The sequence below is a fragment of the Schistocerca serialis genome, chromosome 2 (assembly GCF_023864345.2).
Source record: "Schistocerca serialis cubense isolate TAMUIC-IGC-003099 chromosome 2, iqSchSeri2.2, whole genome shotgun sequence".
In the NCBI taxonomy this organism is placed as follows: Eukaryota; Metazoa; Arthropoda; class Insecta; order Orthoptera; family Acrididae; genus Schistocerca; species Schistocerca serialis.
The window spans coordinates 887614777-887632953 of NC_064639.1; the positions used below are offsets into that span (position 1 = coordinate 887614777).

Below are 18177 nucleotides of genomic sequence, written 5' to 3' on the forward strand. Positions count from 1 at the left end.
GCACTTTTTTACCTCTTGCCATGGTAAAAATGCATGCGATGCAGTAGGAGATACAACAAAATGTGATGTGAGTAACGCCAGCCTACAAAGGAAGACCACAGACCAAATTCTTACAGTAGAGGATATGTATGCGTATTGCAAGCATAATATTAAAGGCATCACCTATTTTTTCATCAAGAAATAAGAGGTAGTTCTTCACATCAAAACAACACTTCAAGCCAGAGTTGAAAAATGTATAGCAATAAAAGGGACAAAGCAATTCCACCAATTCCTTGGCATGCAGAAAATGTATTTCGATGCTATGTAACATCAGTAAAACTATGTATCTGTCTTTAACATTGAATGACATAGTGGCATGTGTGTATGATGGACAGTGGTGGCTAGCACAGGTTGAAAGAGTTAGTTTGGGAAACAGTGATGTTTTTGTGCATTTTTACAACCCTGCTAATCCAAGAGCATCATTCAATAAATCTATTAGTGATAAATCTTCTAGGGACAAAGTTTGGATACCAGTGAAGAATGTGTCAAGGAAGCTTTCTGTGTGAACTTATGACACCAGTTGGGACGTCTTATTCTATATCACTAAAGCTGTCTGAAGAAATAAGTGTTCTTATCCATCACTACTAGGATTAGGAAGCATTGTATCTCGAAAGTGTGTTAATTGAAAATAATTATTTTAAATTTGTCAAGGTAATATAAGTGTTTAGTTCAGTAATTTTTCAAGTCTTTGCATATAATTCAGTACCTTAACTTCAATAATAATTTATTACATCTAACCAACATCACGGATGAATTAGGCAACAGCCGTAAGATCAGTTGTAGTGTAATGTGAACATTTCCTCATTTTCAGAAATTCATATCTTTGTTCACAGTCAAATAGCAATGTTGAAATTTTACAGTACTTTGCTATCATATATGTGTAAAAAATGTGCAAAAACAAATTTTTATGTAGAGTCCCACCAGATATCTCTGGTGCTCTTGCCACAAACTTTACAAAAAATAAAGATTTTTTTGAATTTCAAAAATTCATATAAAAAATTGAGGGAACATTTGTCAGTGTTCTTGCTCTATGTAAGGCAAACTAGAGAAAGAAACACACTCTGATAAGTCATTCCTTAGTTGTTATTTTTGGGTCTCCAAAAGTGGATTTTCTAAATTTTCAGTACCAAACTTTGGAGATCATTTCAACTGGTTATTTTTGAATTAGGGTATTTTGGGTAATAAACAGTGTTGTAGAGGAGACTTTTCTAAGAACAATCATGTCAATTGCAATACTGTAACTTAACCCAGTGCTGAGATATTCAAATTAATGCTAATATCTCCAAATTGAAAAAGGGTCGTGTGCTTACAATTGAATTGCGGCTATTCAATAACGGCACAAGGAAATTTTTTTAAAAAAACTTCTCTATTATAAGGTAATCAGATATAAAAAATTGAAATAATTAAAAATGGTCAAGCAAACAACGTAATTTTCATTGGATCACTTCATTTGGATTGACATAGCAATCAAAAAAGAATGCCAAATTTAAAAGAAAGTAAAATATTCAAGACTGATGATATTTCACTGAAGCTCAAAACTTGGTTGGCCTTTAATAATTTCCACAACAAAACTCTGATTTGAAATCCGACAGAAAATCAAGAGAGGATCTGGTTGTATACAAAGTAAACTTGTGGCAAGCATAATAAATAGCCTTACTGTGCAGTAACGATGGTATTGTTACCAGTGACAGTGACATAAAAGCAGAGTTACTATACATGATTTTCGGAAATTCATTCACCCAAGAATATGAAGTAAATATTCCAGAACTCAAATCAAGAACAGCTACCAACAAGAGTAATTCAGAAGTAGATATCCTTATTGTAGCGAAGCAGATTAAATCACTTAATAAAGGCAAATCTTCTGGTCCAGATTGTATACCAGTTAGGTTCCTTTCAAAGTATGATGATAAATAGCTCAATACTTATGAATCATATTCAACTGCTCACTCAGTGAAAGATCCATACCAAAAGACTGGAAAGTTGCACAGGTCACACCATTACCCAAGAAAGGAAAGGAAATTAAAGTACATGCTAGAGTACAGACCTGTATCACAGATGATGATTTGCAATAGGAATTTGGAACATATACTATGTTCAAACATTATGAATTACCTCAAAGGAAACGATCTGCTATCAACAGGGGATCTCAAATTGATTCCATATTTCTAGTTTCCAGAAGGTTTTTGACACCAATCCTCACAAATGACGTGAAATCAAATTGCATGCCTATGGAGTATAATCTCAGTTGTGTGACTGGGTTCATGATTTCCAATCAGAAAAAACACAGTTTAAAGTAATTGACAGAAAGTCAATGAGTAGAACGAAGTGATGTCTGGTGATCTCCAGAAAGTGTTATAGACCTTCTGCTGTTCCTAATTTATTTAAACTATTTAGAAGCAATTTGAGCAGCCCTCTCACATTATTTGCAGATGATGCCGCCATTTACCTTGTAGTAAAGTTATCAGAAGATTAAAACCAATTGCACGATTATTTAGACAACATATCTGTATGCTGCTAAAAGTGGTCTTTCACTGTAAATAGAGAAAAGTATGAGGTCGTCTATATGAGTGCTAAAAGAAATCTGTTATATTTTGGTTACATGGTAAATCAGATTACCAACTTTTTTGTCAAAATATGAAAATATTTTGTTGACACTAAGCTGCATAGGGAGAAATGGATCATTGTTTTAAAAAATAAAAAAATGAGAACTCAGAGCTCCCATGAAAAGATTTAAGTGCTTCCTCTTCTCATGTACTATTCGAGAGTAGAGCGGTAGAGAAATAGTCTGAAGGTGGTGCTATAAACCCTCTGACCCGAGTGTGAATTGCAGAATGGTGATGTAGCTGTTGTATTTTTCCACAGAGGTTCTGTTTTCTTCAACTTCATAAATTCTGAGTTATCTTCAACAGTTCGTTCAGTTTCCCCAAAGTTTGTTTCGGTCTGATGACCCTGATCTTCTGCTTTGTTATGCGCTGCATTGCCCGTTTGAATGGTCTCCACAATGATCCAGTATCACTACTTCCACCTTCAAACAAAAATTTGTCTTCTTTAAAAACTACATAGTTAGGACAATTGCAAATTATGAAACACTTTAAAGACCTACTATCAGGCTTTCTTGTCATTAATTCCTTTAGAATGTGCAGGTATGCAGTGCACCTAAACACATGCAGTTTATTCAAGTTTAACTTCCTTCTATACTGCAGCATTGCTGGAATTCTCCACATAAAGCCGACGTAGGACAATGGTTAATGATAACAATAGCTGCAATTGCAGCTTCTGACAAAAATTTCTTTCCAAGTTTGCATGCAAGAACTACGCAGTGAGATTTTTCAGTTATAATATAATTTAGTTCCTCTACCACTCTGTTTCGTTGACGTGTGTACTTTATCGTAAACTCTAACTGCACACCCTCTCCTACAAAGAATTTCATCATTTCATTCGAATTGTGTTCACAACCATTACCACATCTAAATCTCCCAATTTTCATCTCAAAATGAGCAGTAGTCCCTTCATAATATACTTTAAAATAATGAAACACTTTCAGTTTCGATTGAACTATATAAGCTACTGGAAAGTGAGTAGGATCATCAGTGAAAGTCACTGCATCATTCCACCTAAATAGATGGGCAGTATAGGGCCATGGACATTACTGTGTGATCACCTGCTGAAACATGAGACTCATTGTGTGATAATCGTGTTTGTTTTACCTTCGCTGCAGATCAAACATTTAGTTACAGGTTCATAAAACTGTACTTCGTCCAGTCCATCTGCTAGATAATGAAGTTTTTTCATATTTTCAAAGCTCAAATGTCCTAAGCTTTTGTCTGAATCTGGAGCACTAAACATAGCATTCATAGTAAGTATACACTAAAGGGTATACAAACCTGAATCTTTCCTTTGAGCTACAGCTGTAACTTCATTGCCTCTTTGAACTGAGCCCGCTTAACTTTCATAAACAATATTGTAGCCCATGGTTTACATACCAACAAAAGATTGTTAGGAAATGTGGTACTGCAAGAATGACTTTTATTTTTATTTGAAATTTCTTTCGATAAACTGTGCTTTCAACATCAACTTCTCCAAACTTTTTGCCAAACAAAAATTTATCTGTTCTGGCAACTATAATTCTTATTGGAGTTTCAAGTTCCCTCACATTTGTCAAAGGAAACAGATTTATTGGCTAAATGTTCTGTTGTTCATATGTCAGAAATCTCTCCAGTTTGTTATCTGACTAACTTTCAGAAGCAGCTGACAAAGAAAAACTGTCGTCACTTCAGTTGTGTCTTGTACCTTAGCCGTTATATTTGTGGAATTCTTCCTTTTATGTTTGCATGCTCTACATTGTGCCCCAATATTTCCCATGTCCGTAACAAGTATATTTAGACCTTGCACCATACATGCCCTGATGCTTTGTTTGACATTGCTGCAAGACAAACTCTATAGATGAAAACAGCTTGTTTAATGACCTGCTACATTTAGAAAAGTTGTTCAACTTTGTTGTCGTGAATAGACTCTTGCCATTTCTGTGTAGGCCTTTCCACTAACTAAATAATTCCAGTTGCTGAAATTCCTACATCCAACTACGGTATCCAATACTGTTCTGTTTCCTGTGCCATTATTGTAGTTTATGTATTGACTGATAAGTTCGTTTTCCACTGTTATTGCATGCGGTAGTTTGATATATTCAGTTCACGCAAACAGACAGCAGCACTGCTAGTTTGCATATGGTAGTTTGGTACATCACTACTGTGGTTACAGTATATTTAGCTTTTCTGTCAGTTATTTTTTGTTTTCCCACGATTTTGCTTTCTGGTTATTTTCCATAACATGGAAACCAGTGTGGAGAATGAAAGTTCATAGTAAGCAAACTATGTGGAAAAGCTGTACTTCCTAGACAGTCATGTGGAACTGTCAAATTAGGACAGCAGCAATGAAGTCTTTCAGAAACCAGCATTAAGAGAGAAGACAAGAAGCAGCTGAGAATGGAGATCAGATAATAAAGGAAGCACTATCAAGCAAATGTAGTTGGCTAGAGGAGATGAAAAAAGACGAAATGACAGTAGAACATTGTTGAAGAAGAGGGTGACAAAATATAAGAGAAATTAAAAAATAAAACTGAGAATCATAGAAAACAGCAATCAAAGATATTATCACAATTTCAGGCTGGGTTTTTGACAACAGTGACATTTTCGAAAGCATTTTGCAATCTAAATCAGTACTCAGCAAACCACTGTGAAGTGCATGACAGGGAGGATATGCCATTGTACTAGTTATTAGGGTTTCTTACTCTTCCATTCTTGAATGGAGTGCAGATAGAATGATTTGCCTCTATGTGCTGTAATTAATCTAATCTTGTCTTCATGATCCAAGTAGGGGGTTGTAGTATATTCTGAAAATCATTTAAAGCCTGTTCTTGGAACTTTGTAAGCAGGCTTTCTCAAGATATTTTATGTCTATCTTCAAGAGTCTGCCAGTTCAGTTTCTTCAACACCACTATAACACTCTTCTGCAGGTCGAACAAACCTGTAACCGTATGTGCTGCCCTTCTCTGTATATGTTAAATATCCCCTGTTAATCTAATTTGCCCCCATTAACCATGGACATTGCTGTTGGTGGGGAGCCTTGTGTGCCTGAGCAATACAGGTAGACGTACTGTAGGTGCAACTACAACGGGGGATATCTGTTGGGAGGCCAGACAAATGTGTGGTTCCTGAAGAGGGGCAGCAGCCGTTTCAGTAGTTGCAGGGGCAACAGTCTGGATGGTTGACTGATCTGGCCATGTAACGTTAACCAAAACGGCCTTGCTGTGCTGGTACGGCGAATGGCTGAAAGCAAGGGGAAACTATAGCTGTAATTTTTCCCGAGGGCATGCAGCTTTACTGTATGGTTCAGTGATGGTGGTGTCCTCTTGGGTAAAATATTCTGGAGGTAAAATAGTCCTCTATTCGGATCTCCGGGCAGCGACTACTCAGGACGACGTTGTTATCAGGAGAAAGAAAGCTGACGTTCTATGGATTGGAGCATGGAATGTCAGATCCCTTAATTAGGCAGGTAGGGTAGGAAATTTAAAAAGGGAAATGGATAGGTTAAAGTTAGGTGTAGTGGGAATTAGTGAAGTTCGGTGGCAGGAGGAACAAGACTTCAGTCAGGTGAATACAGGGTTATAAATATATAATCAAATAAGGGTAATGCCGGAGTAGGTTACAAACAGGAGTGCAGATAGGCTACTATGAACAGCATGGTGAACACATTATTGTAGCCAAGGTAGTCACAAAGCTCAGGCCTACCACAGTAGTACAAGTCCACAGATGATGAAGTGATGGAAGCAATGTATGATGCAATAAAAGAAACTATTCAGATAGTTAAGGGAGATGAAAATTTTATAGTCGTGGGGGACTGGAATTCGATAGTTGGGAAAGGAAGAGAAGCAAAAGTAGTAGGTGAATATGGACTGGGCGGTGAGGAATGAAAGAGGAAGCCACCTGGTAGAATTTTGCGCAGAGCATAACTTAATCATAGCTAACGCTTGGCTTAAGAATCATGAGAGAAGGTGGTATACATGGAAGAGGCCTGGAGACACTGGAAAATTTCAGATAGATTATATAATGGTAAGACAGAGATTTAGGAACCAGGTTTTAATCTGTAAGACATTTCCAGGGGCAGATGTGGACTCTGACCACAATTTATTGGTTATGAACTGTAGACTAAAACAGAAGACACTGCAACAAGGCAGGAATTTAAGGAGATGGGACCTGGATGAACTGAAAGAACCAGAGGTTGTAAAGAGTTTCAGAGAGAGCATTAGTGAACAATTAACAAATACAGGGGAAAGAAATACAGTATAAAGAAGAATGGGTAGCTTTGAGAGATGAAATAGTGAAGGCAGCAGAGGATAAAGTAGGTAAAAAGATGAGGGCTAGTTGAAATCCTTGGGTAACAGAAGAGATATTGAATTTAATTGATGAAAGGAGAAATATTAAAAAAATACAGTAAGTGAAGCAGGCAAAAAGGAATACAAACGTCTTAAAAATGAGATCGACAGGAAGTGCAAAATGGCTAAGCAAGGATGGCTAGAGGACAAATGTAAGGATGTAGAGGCATATATCACTAGGTGTAAGATAGATACTGCCTACAGAAAAATTAAAAACAGATCTCTGGAGAAAAGAGAACCACATTTATGAATATCAAGAGCTCAGATGGAAAACCAGTCCTAAGCAAAGAAGGGAGGGCAGAAAGGTGGAAGGAGTATATAGAAGGTCTATACAAGGGTGATGAACTTGAGGGCAATACTATGGAAATGGAAGGGGACATCGATGAAGATGAAATGGGAGGTATGATACTGCGTGAAGAATTTGGCAGAGCATTGAAAGGTGTTTCTTTTTTTTTTAAAAAAAAAGCCCTGGGAGTAGACAACATTCCATTAGAACTACCAAAACTCTACCATCTGGTGAGCAAGTGAGCAAGATGAATGAGACAGGTGAAATGCCTTCAGATTTCACGAAGAATATAATAATTCCAATCTCAAAGAAAGTAGTTGTTGACAGGTGTGAAAATTACCGGACTATCAGTTTAATAAGTCATGACTACAAAATACTAACATGAATTCTTTATAGATGAATGGAAAAACTGGCAGAAGCTGATGTCGGGGAAGATCAGTTTGGATTCCATAGAAAAGTTGGAACACTTGAGGCAATACTGACCCTACGACTTATCTTAAAAGATAGATTAAGGAAAAGCAAACCTACGTTTCTAGCTCTGTAGACTTAGAGAAAGCTTTTGACAATATTGACTGGAGTACTCTCTTTCAAATGCTGAAGGTGGCAGGGGTAAAGTACGGGGAGCGAAAGGCTATTTACAATGCAACTTCACATTTCTGAACATGTAAATCGAGTTGCCGGTCTTCGTACCACTTTGAAATCTTATCAAGAGCTGACTGAATATTTATGCAGCATCTTTGAGACAGTACTTCATTACAGATAACTGCATCATCTGCAGAAACTCTGAGGATATTATTTATAAAGTTCACATGGTCATTAATGTAGAACATGAACAGCAATAGTCCTGACACATTTCCCTGCGGCACATCCAAAGTTACTTCTACATCTGATGATGATTATCCACCCAAGATAACATGCTGCATCTGCCCTACCAGAGTTCTCATTCCGGTTACAAATTCCACTTGATACCCCATATGATCATACTTTAGACAATAAGTGTACATGTGGTAATGCTTTTCATAAATCAAGAAATACTGCATCTGTCAGACTGCCTTGATCCAAAACTTTCAGTATGTCATGCTTGAAAAGTGTGAGTTGGGTTTCACATGGTCGATGTTTTCAGAATTTGTGCTGGGTAGCATGAAGGAGATCAGAATATGTTCCACGACTCTACAAAAATTGACGTCATTAATACTGGGCAGTAGTTTTGTGGATCACTTCTACTACCTTCTTGTAGACTGGCAGGAACTTTGCTCTCTGCCAACTACTGAACATGTTTTTTGTGTGTGTTTATGATAGATTATACACTACTGGCCATTAAAATTGTTACACCACGAAGATGACGTGCTACAGACACGAAATTTAACCGACAGGAAGAAGATGCTGTGATTTGCAAATGATTAGCTTTTCAGAGCATTCACACAAGGTTGGCGCCGGTTGCGACACCTAGAACGTGCTGACATAAGGAAAGTTTCCAACCGATTTCTCATACACAAACAGCAATTGTCCGGCGTTGCCTGGTAAAACGTTGTTGTGATGCCTCGTGAAAGGAGGAGAAATGCGTACCATCACGTTTCCGACTTTGATAAAGGTCGGATTGTAGCCTATCGCGATTGCGGTTTATCGTATCGCGACATTGCTGCTCGCGTTGGTCGAGATCCAATGACTGTTAACAGAATATGGAATCGGTGGATTCAGGAGGATAATACGGAACGCTGTGGTGGATCCCAAGGGCCTCGTATCACTAGCAGTCGAGATGACAGGCACTTATCCGCGTGGCTCTAACGGATCGTGCAGCCACGTCTCGATCCCTGAGGCAACAGATGGGGACGTTTGCAAGGCAACAACCATCTGCACGAACAGTTCGACGACGTTTGCAGCAGCATCGACTAACAGCTCGGAGACCACGGCTGCGGTTACCCTTGACGCTGCATCACAGACAGGAGCACCTGCGATGGTGTACTCAACGACAAACCTGGGTGCGCGAATGGCGAAACGTCATTTTTTCGGATGCATCCAGGTTCTCTTTACAGCATCATGATGGTCGCATCCATGTTTGGTGACATCGTGGTGATAGTGGACGTTACCTTTCAGATGTGTTACGACCCGTGCTCTACCCTCCGTTTGATTCCTGCGAAACCCTACATTTCAGCAGGATAATGCACGACCGCATGTTGCAGGTCCCGTACGGGCCTTTCTGGATAGAGAAAATGTTCGACTGCTGCACTGGCCAGCACATTCTCCAGATCTCTCACCAATTGAAAACGTCTGGTCAATGGTGGCCGATCAACTGGCTCATCACAATACGCCAGTCACTACTCTTGATGAACTGTGGTATCGTGTTGAAGCTGCATGGGCACCTGTACCTGTACACGCCATCCAAGCTCTGTTTGACTCAATGCCCAGGCGTATCAAGGCCGTTATTACGGCCAGAGGTGGTTGTTCTGGGTACTGATTTTTCGGGATCTACGCACCCAAATTGCGTGAAAATGTAATCACTTGTCAGTTCTAGTATAATAAGTTTATCGAATAAATACCTGTTTATCATTTGCATTTCTTCTTGGTGTAGCAATTTTAATGGCCAGTAGTGTAGTTAGAAGAGGGACTAACTCAGCCACAAATTCGGTATAGAATCCGACAGGGATTCAGTTGGGATCTCGAGCTTTGTTCTTTTTTAATGATTTCATTTGTTTCTCAACACCAATGACACTAATACTTCATCTTTTCAGTGCCACAAGGATTAAATATGGCAATTCTGCTGGATTTTTCTTTGTAAAAGAACATTTGAAAACAGAGTTAAGAATTTCAGATTTTGATTTACTATCTCAGTTTCAGTGCCTGTCTCATTCAAGAGTGACTGGACACTGACTTTGGTGTCACTAACAACCTTTAAATATGACCACAATTCATTGGGTTTTGTGAATGATCATTTGACAGTATTGTGTTATGGTAGTCACTGAATGCTTCACACATTGCTCTTTTTCACAGCCAAACGCATTTCATTCAGCATCTCTGTATCTATAGATTATCCTTTTTTACACCTATTATGCAGTAGTCTCTGTTTCTATAGAAGTTTCTTTACAGTGGTAGTATACCGTGAACTGTTCTGGATACATATCTATCCAGTTAATGGTCAACTATTCCTTTAAACTTAATCTGTGGTTCGTTCATATGCTCCTGTTCTGTGCTGAAAGTTTCAAGTTCCTCATTGAGGTATGACACTACTGCTTTTTTATCTATATCTTTGTGGTTGTTTTAGTTGTACTTTGGTAATAATTGTTGCCACAACTGCATCATGGCCATTGGTACCAGTTTTGATGTGGACATCCTCAAAGAGGTCAGGTCTATTTGTTACCATTAGATGTAATATATTTTCATCATGAGTGAGTGGGGTTCTGAATTATCTTATGGGGTTCCGAACTATCTTATCTATGTAGTTTTATAATGTTTCACAGACTGTCTTGTCATGCCCAACACTAACAAAACTGTAATTTTCCCGATTGATTGTTGAATGATTAATCTCCACCGATGGTGGTAGTACAAACTTAACACACAAGCCAACTCATGTGTTCTCTAAAGTTTTCAGTTACATCAGGAGACGAGTCTGGTGTTGGGCAATAGAAGGGTCCAATTTTCATTTTACGCCCACCCCAGATATTGAGTCTCGCCCAAACAATCTCATATGCATCTTCAATTTCTGTCTCAGTGGATTTGAGTTTTGTGTCTACTGTGACAAATACACCACCTCCATTTCCTATTATCCTATCCTTTCAGTATACGATTAAATTTTCTCCAAAAATCTCACTGCTGTCAATTTCAGGTCTCAACCAGCTTTCTATACCAAGTATTATGTGAGCTTCACTGTTTTTCAGGAACATTCCAAACTTTGGCACTGGGTTGCAAATACTTTTTCAGTTAACCACCAGGATTTCAGTACTGTCACCTATGGGTGGAATTTCCTTCGATCCTACATTGATACTTCTGGGTTTCACCACAGATCTCATTACCTGGATTGGATGGAGAGTTGACAAAACAGTGTGCACTCCACATACAGTCAGCTACCTGGGTAACAGCCTGTGACATGTAGTGCACACCTGATCCATTTAGTGGTACTCTACGGTTCTCAACCCTATGGTGCAAGTCCATGAAGTTGAAGTTGCAACGTAGCTCGTCAAGAACTTTTGAAGTCTCTGGTTCATTCCTTCATCTCAGCTCAGAACCAAGGGGTCACGATCAGTTCTTGGGACAATGCTGTAAATTGTGAGCTTCGTTGAAACTTCATGCACAAGGCTGGGTTTCTCAACCTTCTCTGCCAGTCTCTGGAATAATCCAAGTATGACCTCAGAGCCCAAACAACACCATCATTTGTTCCAGCGTCCGCCAAAATCTGCAGTTGCTTGCACCCCGTTCCCTCATGGCTGCCGGAATAGCCTTTTCAACATTTTGAATGAGGTCCCCAGGCATACATACTGAGTGCATCTAGTATTCTTTCCTGTCCCTTGCTGCTATATGTTTGAACTGCCAACAATTAATAAACCCTACCCTTTTGTGTTTGCCTCCTCTCGACACCAGACAAAACACGTTTCCCCAAAACAGGTGAAGTGAGTCCCACTGGCTCAGTTTCAGTGAAAGACAGCACCTCAAACTTTTTGGTTAGGGGGATCAGTATAACATCCTGAGTCCTCCCTAGTACCCATCCATGCTGTGCAGGATGCCTAGATCTACCACTGAAACACCACTCGCAGTCAAGTGGGTGAGTAATGGTAGATCCTGTACTTTCTGCAGAGGAGATAGTATCCACAGGAGAGCATAGTACTCGAGGTACCTTTGATACCAGCACCACAGCTACATGGCTCCCTGGAGCTCTGCCAGCACATCAATTCGCAGCACCTGCCAATCGTTCAACAGTAGACAGGATGATTTACAGCTGCTTATAATCATCAACTGACTCATCCTGTATTCGAGAAAGCATTCATATTGGGGCTTCATTTTGGCTAGTGCAGTGTATTACAGGACTGCGAGCAAATAACTTTGAGCTAAGCCTGCTAATTATCTTTTATGCTGTTGAGCTAAGAACTTAGTAATTCCCTATAAGAATTGAAGAAAATACCCAAAACAAGATTTCTATTAAGGCAACAGAAAAACCTTTGGTAAAAATTACTAATTTCCTAAAACTTTTTGAGGTTTGTTATAGTTATTAGCAAACTTGAAAATAGAGATGATTTATAATAAATGTATAGAATATCTCCTGTCTAAGGGAAAACTAGATGTAACACAATACATTTATTATAATATCTGCTACAGTAACAAAATCATATATGCTGATTTATTACATATTAGATTATGTACAGAACAACGGTAACCTCCGAAAGTTCTGAAAAATGTGTGTTTATTTGTGTTGATATACAATGAAATTTGGAGTGATCTGTTCTTTGACAGTAATTGTGAATCACAATGCTGAATTGCCATGAAGTAAGTTATGTAAAAATATTTGTACTAGTGACTTATGATTATAAAGTTTTGTAAGCATCAGAAACTCTCAGAAATAACCTGTTTCACCTGTAATTATACAATGAAATTAGAGAACGATTGTTTTGAATGAAGCTAGCCCTACCCTTACCAAAAATTTTAAAAGAGTACAAATAAGTTTAAGCCTAAAATTGACAATAACAGTAGGAGTTTATCACAACACTCACCGAATGTTCAAAATTTTACATTATATTAACAGTACAAATGGGTTTCGCTGCAATCAGTAAAATATGCGAATATATAATTTCAAATCTGCTCATGAATCTTGCACTCGCATTCTCATACAAAGGAAAATTACATTGTCTGCTTTTACATATAAATAAATCTGCGAATTGCACAGATGTTTTACTTAGTGTTTCTGTGACAATTTGTACTCTGGAATGTCAAAGTAGAACACTGCAGCTTGAATTTATCTCACAAGGGGAAGGCCTCAGACACGGCCAACCGATTCGGCTCAAATTTGTCAGGTCGCTTGTATACAACCTAAAACGAAGGACTCTTAAGATATCTTGGGTCAATACCCCCGCAATTTTGAGAAAATCACTCCTAAAGGTTATGAAGAGCAATCAACTCAAAATTGGAGGGATCGGTAGATAATTGTAAATTGAGTATTTTTCATCATCAGGTATGGGGCCCGCAAACGCAAACTTTTCCGGAAATCGAGGAATGAAACTTTTATAACTGCCACTTCTGTGCCCACATGGTAAACGTTTTTCGCTGACAGCGCCGATAGCGCAACGACCACGATAACTGGCTGGGAATCGGAAAACCCGGGTTCGAATCTCGGAGAAACTAATTGATAGGGATAGGAGGGTTAATGAGGTAAGTAAATCAATAAGTAAAGATAGTAATAAGGTAGGTAAACTAATTTCCCAAACGCCGTGAGTTAGTAAATTATAAAACTCTTAAGCCTTGTCACATGAAAACAACTCCAGAGTTATGTTGTCCTGGTTATATCATAGTTGTGAACCTGGAAGAGTGAAGGTGTCCAACACGAGCCTTATAGAAGTCAATCGGAAAGAGTTGTTTTTCGTCATTAGGCTGCCGCGAACCTCGCGGATACATGTAGTGATTTTTCCATCATTAATGTGCCAAACGAAATACGTTTTGTGAATGAATACAGTGTTCTTCTGTAACATATGACGAGTGCTGTATGTAGTTTGTAGTAATTATCTCGTCTGTTTATGCCATAGTAATTAGTTATTGTTTGTTGTGTCATATCTTCGGGTACATAATCTGAATAATGGAGGATGTACACCCTTCGACTAGCGCTGTAGTATATAGTTGGGAGCCTGTCACAGACGATGGCAAGCGGGAAGTTACCGACGCTGTGTTTTGGTTTGTAAAAGTGATGCAAGACAGATGCATTATCAATGCACTACCGGAAGCTGGCAGTTCTGTTGCTCGGCATTCCAGACTGATAGGAACGGCTATCGTCAAGCGATTTTTGGAGCGGACGAACGAAATGACTTTTGTTGATACTGAAGTATTATACCATGAAGACGAAGCAGAAGGTGACTCAGTGGAAGATATCCCGACTAGTGAATCGCAAAATGGCCATAACAATTTGGAAATCTCCATGTCATAGGGAGTATGAGCTTCATCTGTTCCCGATGAGTATTACGAACTGGTTACCAAACGATCGAACTATGGCTCTATATCCCTTGAAGTAAAAGTAAATTCGGTAGTGCTAGCCAGGAATCATCCAAATTTGAACTTACGAACACTGCAAAAGAATGGAGCAACAACACCCCTGAAAAGGAAGAAGGACTTGAAATTGTGGGAAAGTGATATCGTTAAAGGAGGGACAAGATACGACAAATACCAGGCGATAAATAAGTGGACATAGGACCGATTTGTCGAATCTCGTTGTCGTAACAAGAATGTAACAACGGGAATACTTCAGGTGTTGGCTGCAGGTACAGCTCTTCAATGTACGGCCAACAAGGATTTTACATTTGCTGCATCATTATCTTGGGCAAGAAATTTCAAATTGGAGTATAAAATTCGTCAACTAAATACGTCTCTCATAAGGAGGTACAAAATATAGAAGATATACAGAAAGTGGCTGCTGTTTTCAGCACGCAAATGGCGTCACTTATGACCGGTTTTAATTGCGATTACATGATCAACGCCGATCAAACAGGATGCGATTATCGGGTGAACATTCGACGCACGTTATCACATAAGGGAGAAAAACGAACTCTTGTCGCAGTTGATATTAAAAACAAACTAACACATTCGTACACGGCGCAATATGCCATCACAGCCTCTGGAAAAGTGTTGCCTAAGGTTTTCCTGTGTTTACAAGAAACGAATGTTACATTTGGTCCTCGGGTTATAGAAGAGGTTAATTGTTTAACCGAGTCGTTGAAAAATGTTTACATTACCTGCTCCAAAACCGGGAAACTGAAGAATGGGATTTACAGAACATTTCTTGAGAATGTTTTAAAACCATACGTTTCTGATAACAAGTGTTGTCTAATATTGGATTCCTGGGGAGGACAAATTAATACTACAATATATGACCCAATGTTTATACATGGCGAGGGTCAGCCGACGTGCACAATAAAAGTAATACCGCCAAACTGCATACCTTTGTGGCAGCCGTGTGATGTTTATTTCTATTGCCAGGTTAGAAACTTTTTTTCCAGGCTTCAGAATTCCAGTGTGCTTCTGGAAACCCAGCGGGTATTGCACAACCGCACGGATACAATAACTATTCACAGCATAATTCATAACCAACCTTCAGCCCGATTTTTCAGGTAATGATATCGTATGCGTAGTACGCATCAAAATTAATTCCCGAAAAAGACATATTTTTAAATGTAAACCAAGTTTGTTTTCCGCCAACTCTTTGGGAGAAACAGTATAGCTGTCGGAAGATTGCATTCATTAGATGTTCTTGGTGCTGTGAGTATATTTTTTTCAAATGTTTATGTGACAAGTACCATCCATCTAGTTGTTCGAAGAAAAGTGAGGACACGTAACAGTGACTGGAAGAGCCATTCTAAAGTGACCTGGAGTAACATTTCAGTTGTTTACTATCCCAAGAGGTTTGAGAAATTTATTTGCTTACCTTTTTTTTATCATTCCTTATTGATTTACTTACCTTATTAACCCTCCTATCCCTATCAAGTGAGATACGGAAAAACACAAACAAAAAGAACAACATCCGCTACGGATCTCCGACTCCCAGTCAGTTACCTTCGCCGTTGAGCTATCGGTACTGTCGGTGAAAAGCGTTTACCATGTGGGTACAGAAGCGGCAGTTGTAAAAATTTCTGACCTCGATTTCTGGAAAAGTATGCGTTTTCGGACCCCATACCTGATGATGAAAAATTCTCTGTTTACAATTATCTATTGATTCCGCCAATTTTGTGTCGATTGCTTATCATAACCTTTAGGGGTGATTTTCTCAAAACCGCGGGGGTGTTGACCCAAAATATCTTACATTCCTTGGTTTCAGGTTGCACAAAAGCGACCTGCCAAATTTGAGCCGAATCAGTTGGCCGGGTCTGAGGCCTTCCCCTTGTCAGTCAAAATCTAGAAAAATGTGCAGCACCAACAAAGCACACCTTCTGCCTGTTGCAGCTAGCAACGGCAAATAATTACTGTTTATTGTTGTTAATTATTTTAGTGCTTTTCTGTTCATTTCATGTATGTTATGAAATTGTGTTGGGGAATTTTTCTGCACATAAATTAATTTTGTGTTCCAACTTGTGACAGAAAATTGCGGGACCTTTGCAGGTGCAATTTTTTCGGTGAATTACTTTGCTAACTGAAGCTTTGTTACCTTATTAAGGCCCTTTTTATGCCATATTTTCAGTTTTTTAATTATTTGTTCCCTGACTGATTTTTATGAATATGTCTGGAACCACAGTGTTGTCTTCTTAGCTATGAACTATTTTAGGTTTTAGTTTTCATTCTGATACATCATGACGTATTTCATTCTGATACATCATGAATTTGCTTTTGGAATGTCATTATGTGCCTTGTTTTTCATACATATTACTTCTCATTTGCAGGACTTAACCGACAGAACGTTTTCAAAGGAGCGGAATGTCTTTTGGGGCATTAGATTCTGATCGTTCAGGCTGTCCAGACTGCAAGGCTGCCAGCCGTAGTCCCTGACAAGTGCTGTGAATGAATCTGTTGTATGTATATTTCTGATTGTTACTTTTTGTGCACTTTCACATTATTCTTTCTTGAATTGCGTCAATCTTCACTTTTCATTTATTAATTCCAGAACTAAAATAGCCTGTTCAGATTTCATACCCACCAGCTGCAAAAATACCTTTCAGATAACCATTCATTCAGTCATTTCTTGATTGCCGTATTGTAGGTTAATTAATGCTCAAAGCGAGCTGTACTTGTTTAGCTCTTGTTATAGTTCTGTTTTTCATTCTTGTTGCACCAGTTGTTTGAGGTGTTTGTGTAGTTTACTTTTATAAAACATTTTACTGTCATATAATATTTAGTGAAGTTTGCTTTTGCCATTAGAATATAAGCAGTGCCTTTGTAGCAATGCAGATGTATAGACATTCATCAGAGTTATTAGGAGACATCCGTAGAAGGATATACTTTTGGATAACTTATACTGTTATAGAATGTACTGTTGGAGGCTACATAAAATCTTGTCCGTATGTTTGGAGCTGTGACTGACAAATTGTAGAGTAGTGTAATAACAATAAAATGGAGAAGGAACTGTTACAGTTCCATAACATTGTATATGTGGCCATTACAAATGACCAACCCTGCTTCAGTTAGATTATCATTGACTTCCTGAGTGATTTTTGCTGCTCCTACAGAAAAGCAGTCTTGAGCTCTGGTATATGTACGCCACTCAGCCAATTTTAGAACATTGTGATTTAGATTTTGAGGCATCTGTCACATTAAAGACAACAAATTTAAAGTTAATTCAAGCCTCTATTCATACATGATCAGACTTCACACCAAGTTGTAAAAGACACAAAAGGACAATATGATGGTGTTTTTATCCTGCCTGCATAATCGTTACCAGGGACAATCCCTAACCCAGTTACAGGTTATTAAAATCTATGTATTTAGTGCTGCTCAAGAAAACAGAATTCTCCAATTAGTAAATCTTTGAAATATTTGGCATGTTGTAAGGTGCAAGTTAGGCAAAATGTGTGGGTTATTTCATGCTCCATATGGGTGTGTCAAGTGTGGATACTGTACAAAGTTATGGGATGTTCTTGCAGTACGTCTTACAAGTGAATCCCTGACATTTCCAGCGGGGGTGAAATGATATTGCTGTGACCATAGCACTGGAAGGACATCTCCTGACAACATCAAACCATCAAGTGGTCTCTCTGGAGCCAGGCATAGCTGTCCGAATAAAGTTATGACTGGTGGTCCATGCCGCCAG

At 38.6% G+C, this 18177-nt stretch overlaps 1 protein-coding gene across 2 annotated transcripts in view; it reads left to right on the forward strand.

The window, feature by feature from the left end:
• Positions 1–18177, forward strand: part of LOC126458225 (zinc finger protein 853-like) — a 39904-nt gene that overhangs the window by 14803 nt on the left and 6924 nt on the right. For both annotated transcript variants that reach the window (XM_050095123.1, XM_050095122.1), the window contains exon 3: positions 16814–16942. The gene's annotated coding sequence lies outside the window, so the exon portion shown is untranslated. The remainder of the gene's footprint in view (positions 1–16813; positions 16943–18177) is intronic.